The sequence below is a fragment of the Mastomys coucha genome, unplaced genomic scaffold (genome assembly GCF_008632895.1).
Source record: "Mastomys coucha isolate ucsf_1 unplaced genomic scaffold, UCSF_Mcou_1 pScaffold21, whole genome shotgun sequence".
NCBI classification, from domain to species: Eukaryota; Metazoa; Chordata; class Mammalia; order Rodentia; family Muridae; genus Mastomys; species Mastomys coucha.
The window spans coordinates 63,762,679-63,769,793 of record NW_022196904.1 but is presented as its reverse complement, the minus strand read 5'-3'; the positions used below and the strand labels follow the sequence as shown (position 1 = coordinate 63,769,793).

The 7,115-nt window shown below is 43.9% G+C and overlaps 2 pseudogenes; both read left to right on the top strand.

The window, feature by feature from the left end:
- The first annotated feature begins 1,166 nt into the window (after positions 1-1,166).
- LOC116100577 lies at positions 1,167-2,897 on the top strand (annotated as a pseudogene).
- A 2,029-nt stretch (positions 2,898-4,926) lies between these two features.
- On the top strand, positions 4,927-6,054 carry LOC116101262 (annotated as a pseudogene).
- The last annotated feature ends 1,061 nt before the right edge of the window (positions 6,055-7,115 follow it).

The following is a 7,115-nucleotide window of genomic DNA, read 5'->3' as shown; positions in this document are numbered from 1 at the left end:
TCCACCTGCCTCTGCCTCCCAAGTGCTGGGATTAAAGGCGTGCGCCACCACGCCCGGCTAAAGAATTTCTTATATGAGTGATGAATTTATTTCTCTCACTCTCCTTCCATCTCCTCCCATGTCTTCCTACTCCCTCTCAAATTCACAGCCCCCGTTCTTTAATTATTATTGTTAGACACACACACTCACACACACATATACATATATATGTATACACATGCACACATATATACATAGATATACACACATATATTTATATGTATATACACACATATACATATACATACACACATATACATACATATGTATACACATAGATAGATAGATAGATAGATAGATAGATAGATAGATAGATAGATAGATCTCTTGCTGAATCCATTTAATGTTGTTCATATGTATGCTTTTAGGGCTAACCACTTGGTATTGGATAACCAACTGGGGCCTTTGCTCTAGGGGAATCTGATTCTCTCTCTCAGTAGTCATTAATTGCCTGGAGCTCTTCATCTAGAAGTGGGGCTTTATGAGATGTCCCTCACCCATGATGGTATCAACTGGTGTTGTCATTGTTCAGGTCTTCTTTAGGTAGCAATATTGTTGTGATTTCATGGGTATTGCTTCCCAGCCATATGGAGAGGACACACTCTGACACTGGACAACCTGGTCCTGTGGCTCTTCTAGCTTTCTTTTCCACAATGTTCCCTGTTGGGTGTGGGAGTTCTATGGTAGATACTTTAGCTGGGTATGGGGACATCTTTGCATTTTTAGCACTTGTGGACTTCTGCCTTTTGTCTCTACTATAAAAAGAAGAAGCAACTTCTTTGATGAGGGATGCAGTGGTTTGAATAAGAATGGCCCCATAGGAGCAAGGAAGCTTACCCACTGTGTAGCAGCTAGATGCGCTCACCAGCTGACAGTCTCAGCTCTCCACGAGGAATCGCCAACACCCTCGCTTGGGTCCCAGGGCTGCAATCACTCCTTGGAGATCTCCAACGCGTCTTCCAGAGCCACACGCAGGGCAAGTGGTGCCACTGAGAGCCGCTTGGTGCGGTCAGGCTTGCGCGAGATTGGCAATTGGCTGAAGGCTTGTGGCCCCGGGGCTGTTAGGGGGCGGAGTCAGCGGAGCATGCTGCAGAGTGTTGAAGTACTGCGCTCGCTCCACACGGCTTCCCAGCACCTCTAGCTAGAATCTCTGTGTTCTAGGTCAGATTAGACATTCTGTCACAATGCCTGAAATAAATACCAGCCATCTTGATAAGAAACAGGTTCAGCCTCTAGCAAAGATTGTGTATTCTTATTGATGATGAAAATGACAACAAAATTGGGGCTGACACTAAGAAAAATTATCACCCGAATGAAAACATAGACAAAGGATTAATAATACATCGAGCTTTTAGTGTCTTCTTGTTTAATACTGAAAGTAAGCTACTGTTACAACAGAGATCAGATGCTAAAATTACCTTTCCAGGTTGTTTCACCAAGTAGTTGCTGTAGTTATCCATTAAGTAACCCAGGTGAGCTGGAAGAAAACAGTGCCATTGGTGTAAATCAAGCAGCACAGAGGTGCTGAAAAGCTGAGTGGGGAATACCCTTGGAAGAGCTAGATCTAAATGAAATAAATTATCTAACAAGAATTTATTACAAGGCCCAATCTGATGGTATCTGAGATGAACATGAAATCGATTACATTTTGTTTCTGAGGAAGAATGTAACCTTGAATCCAGATCTCGAGGAGATTAAAAGCTATTGCTATGTATCAAAGGAAGAACTCAAAGAAATTATGAGCACTTGAGAGGCAGAGGCAGGCGGATTTCTGAGTTCGAGGCCAGCCTGGTCTACAGAGTGAGTCCAGGACAGCCAGGACTACACAGAGAAACCTTGTCTCAAAAAAACAAAAAAAAGAAAAAGAAAAGAAAAGAAAGAAAGAAATTATAAAGTGAAGCAATAAAGTGAAAAACAAAGCTATAGAAACAAGTTTCTGGAAATATAGAAACCAAGTTTTTGAGAATATAGAAACAAAGTTCTGGGAATGTAGAAATAAAGTAAAATAAGGGGGCCATGTTCCAGCTCCTGTAAGCAGCAAGCAGTGTGGAAACAAAGTTTTACAGTAGCAAGCAGCAGCTTCAGACACTGAGAAGTTGTGTTCCAGAGATAGCCAAGGATAGGTTGTAAAAACAAAGTTCTGGTGGTCAGAATATTGAGTCAGAATGACCAGGCTAAGACCAGCCAAAACAAAAATAACTGCTGGTCACAATGACATTAAGGTTCACAAAAACAAGATTAGCAATTTTTGGAATAACCCCCCAACCTCTCCCTGTGGTGAATTTCGAAAAAGACCACAAACTGTAACCATGACCTTGCTGCCAACAAACCCCCTTCCACCTAGTTACTCAGCCCCTTCCCAGGGACTTTTCAAGGCCAGGTGCAGAGCTGGATAGGGAAGTTGGCTGACTAGGCCTCGAACAGCCCTCCCCTCCCCCCACGCCCCACCTCCCCACCCCCACCCCGAGCAAGCCAACCATGCCTGATGAGATCCTTTGTTCTGTGTTCCACCAACCAGAGTAAGCCAGCTAGCCCTGTTGCTGAGGACTGACCTCTGTAAAGTATAAAAGATGTATACATTCTGAATTCCAGGTTGTCTCACCTTGCATGGCTGAGCAATCCCATGTGCATTGGCCACACATGTTGGAATAATAAACATCATGTTATTGCAGCAATCTATTGTCAATTTGGGTTCTCTGGTTGAGCCAAGATTACAACAGAAAAAGGAAGCCAATGGTGAAATTAAGTTAACTCCGTGGTTTAAGATTATTGGACATATTTTCCTCTTTAAATGGTGTAAGGATAATTTAAACCATTTGAGTCAATTTGGTGACCATGAAAAAATACATAGAATGTGAATGTGTAAAATGATTTGAAATTTTTTTTCTACCTAGTAAGAATGATTTGGTTTGGTTTTAAATTGGGCTCCTTTGTATGATACATAGGTATTTTAAAACCAGAATTTGGGGAGGCTGGTGAGATGGCTCAGTGGGTAAGAGCACTGACTGCTCTTCGAAGGTCCTGAGTTCAAATCCTAGCAACCACATGGTGGCTCACAACCATCCGTAATGAGATCTGATGCCCTCTCCTGGTGTGTCTGAAGACAGCTACAGTGTGCTTACATATAATAATAAATAAATCTTTAAAAAATAAAATAAAATAAAGCCAGAATTTGAGAAAAGAAAAAAAAAAGAAAAATTCAACTAACTTATAGTTTTATATTATATATTCCATATATATGCACTAATGTTTATAAAAGACATTTAGGAGAGGTTATTGTTAAAATATGCCATAAGTAAAACTTAATTTGGCCTGTCCAAATACGTGGCTATGACAAGATTGAAGAAATAAATAGAACTCATTTTGAACATTTTTGACAAATACTTTCAGAACACTTTGCTAATTGCCAAGTGTTTTTTTACATCATTAGATTTTTCTCATATGTCAAGAAATTGAACAGAAGACACTGATTGGCTGCTTTGAAACAGCACAAAGAGATTAAAGGGGCAGGGCTAGGGGTACCGCTCAGTGGTACCATGATTGCCTAAAGATAATTGTAACAACAATAATAACAGACAGAGCAGTTCAGAGGAGAGGAAATGGCTTCCTCAGCCTTCACATGGGATGGTTAATCTCAGGTGTCCCTGTGTAACCAATACTCTGGATGCTCAAGTCTATAGACAATGATATTTGCACATAACTTAGGCACATCTTCCCCCACACTTCACATCATCTCTGGCGTGGTTGTAGCACTGAACACAGCATAAATGCTCATGTAAATGATTATTGTCCTATGCTTTATGATAAAGAGAAGCCTGCATGTGGGGCACAAATCAAATATTAATATACAGTTGCTTTGAGCTCTTGGGTGCTTGACCCACAGATTTGAAAGGCCAGTTCTATAAACTAACCTTTGTCATTCTCAGTTGATTTTATGCTTTAACCATTCCAAAATTCTTATTTTACTACTTAAAGGTAATTGTTACTTTTGGTAGTAATGGTAACTGATTAGCTACTCAGCAAAATCTGTTTACAATCATAGTGGGGAAAAATGGTGAGTTATAAGGTAGAAGCAAGTTCTACTTTAAAGAGTTGAGAAAACCATTGATACTGCCATCTGCCATCGCTGGCTGTGGATCTTGTTGTAGGGCTCTGGCCTGTGTTAAATGTTTAGTGGCAATAGCACCCCTTTGTTAAGACAACCAAAAAAAGAAGAAAAAACTGGGGAAGAGTGGGGAGGGGTATTTCAAGACAGGGTTGTTTTTTTTTCTGTGTAGCCCTGGCTATTCTAGAACTCACTCTATAGACCAGGCTAGCCTCAGAACTCAGAGATCCACTTTTCTCTGTCTCCTAAGTTCTGGGATTAAAGGTGTGTACCACATACCCAGGAACGGCCAGACTTTTAATGGGTGATAACAAGGGTCCCATAAATGGGCTCACTTCTATAATCAGGGCTTATTTCAGAAGTGGAAGAGGGAGGGAGTAGCAATTAGGAAACATGCAGTGACTAGACTGATGATTCAGAATAGGCATATATTAAGAATTTGAGGTTAGCCGAGCAGTGGTGGCACACACCCTTCATCCCGGCACATAGGAGGCAGAGGCAGGTGGATTTCTGAGTTCGAGGCCACCCTGGTCTAAAGAGTGAGTTCTAGGACAGCCACGGCTATACAGATAAACGCTGTCTCGAAAAAAAGAAAAAAGAAAAGGAAAAAAGAAAAAAAAAGAAAACAACAACAAAAAGGATTAGGGTGTGGCCTGGTTGAGTGGGTGTGGCTAGGTTGGGGTGGGTGTGGCCTTGTTGGAGGAGGAAGTGTGTCACTGGGGAGGATTTAAAAGCTCCAGCAGCTCAAGGAACTTGGAATTGACTCTGAGCCGAGCAGCAGGATGGGGAAAGGCCAGTGGGAGCAAAGCGGCCAGTGGACATACTTGTCAGGTGACGCTTTGGCGACCGTGGTGGTGAAGCAGGAGCGCCTGAGCCCCGAACCCGTCGCGTACCTCAGCCCCCACGCTCCAGCAGCTAGCCCGCCTACCACTAAGCTAGGCAGCGCAGGTCAGCGCTGGAGCCGGAGAGCAAGTCGGTCCCCAGGCAAAAAGAAAAGGAAGTCCTCCGAGAGAAGAAGCAAGTCTCCCCAGACTAAGAGAAGCCGGAGTCCCCACTACTCCACGGTCAAAGTGAAGCAGGAACCTGAGGACCATGCATGGAGAGGACCGGAGGATCGGCAGCCCAGGGAGCCATCAGAACAGGAGCACAAGGGAGCTAGGAACAGTAAGCGAGGCCGGCACCGGGGCCATTCCCACCAAAGAAGGAGCTCTGATGAGAGACCTGTCAGTGGGCAGTGTCGGGATAAAGACAGCCTGAACCTGCAGGCTCAGGAAGAAGAGAGGGACTTTTATGATGCCAAGCGCCAGGTGATCCCTCGCCCTGCTGATAAGAGAAGCAAAGGGGCGCCCGTTAAAGAAAAACCATGCTCTTCTGAACTTTCTGGGATACTTCTTGAGGACACTAATACCTTCCACGGTGTGGTTATTAAATATAATGAGCCCCCAGAAGCCCGGATCCCCAAAAAACGGTGGCGTCTCTACCCCTTTAAAAACGATGAGTTACTTCCAGTCATGTACATCCATCGGCAGAGTGCATATCTCCTGGGTAGACATCGAGGCATCGCAGACATTCCCATCGACCATCCCTCTTGCTCCAAGCAACATGCAGTCTTCCAGTACCGGCTTGTGGAGTACACCGGTGCTGATGGCACGGTTGGTCGGAGGGTGAAGCCCTACATCATTGATCTCTGCTCAGCCAACCGAACGTTCTTGAACGACAAGCGTATTGAGCCACAGAGATACTATGAACTGAAAGAAACCGACATACTTAAATTTGGGTTCAGTAGCAGAGAATATGTCTTGCTTCAGGAGTCTTCAGACACCTCTGAACGTGACAGGAAGGAAGATGAAGAGGACTAGGAGGAAACAGTATCCGACCAAGGGCAGCTGAGAGGCAGTCTCCACTATTAGAAACCGTCCCTACCGGAGGCTGTGAAGTTGAGTCCAACACCTCTTCTTGCCTTAAGTCTGTTGCAATAGGAGAACTATCACTTCATGTTTTGTTGAACTTAGCACAGCAGCCGCCTGCCTGTGAGCCCTTGTTTTCCGAACAGTCTTACCAATCACAGCATGTCGAGTTTGGTCAAAGAGTGTGGCTGTGGTGGGTGCCTTCAGAACTGCTGCCTAGGAAACAGCCCCTGGAAAGGGGATGGTGGCTTCTTATTTATATAGTTATTGAGCTTTGTGGACCAAGAGTGTTTGTTTTGGGGACAACCCCTAGAGTAGAGAATCTTAGTCAGCTTTGGTTATCACCAAAACAACTTCCAGCATATACCAAAGCTTTGACCTGGTTCAGCTTCTGAGTCATAGAAGTTGATTTGGGGGACTGGGGGAATGGGATGGGGAGCTAGAGAGATGGCTCAGCGATTAAGAGAACTGACTGCTCTTCTGAAGGTCCTGAGTTCATTCCCAGAAACCACATGGTGGCTCTCAACCATCTGTAATGGGATCTGATGCCCTCTTCTGATTTGTCTGAAGACAGCTACAGTGTACTTATACATAAAATAAATAAATCTCTTTTTAAAAAAAAAAAGTTGATTTTGTACTTCGGTTTTTTGTGGAGGTTGCGGGGAGTGGACAGTTTACCATGTGATCTCTTTATTGCCTGTCTGCGATAAACACCTCTGTAGACATGACTGTAGGGAGGTCATGGCTTCTAGCAACAGGAGCTGGAGTCTTATCATGCACTGGGCTGTAGATCTGCATCCTATGAGGATTCCTAATTTCTGCATGAAACACAGACATAATAGTTTGATCATCTGGTCTTTTTCTTCAGCTTTGCACGTTTAGTCAAATATTACCTCTAGTCTCCCTTTGAGAAACACCCTTCACTGACTTTGTAGGAGGGGCCTTGCAGTGGCCTAGAGTCTAAAGGAGATTTGTGTAGCTTCCACATTTCTGCTGCATCTTTGATCCTGTGTTTGTATTTACTTCCCAAGGGTGGAAAGGAAGGGACAGCCTAGTGTCTGAAC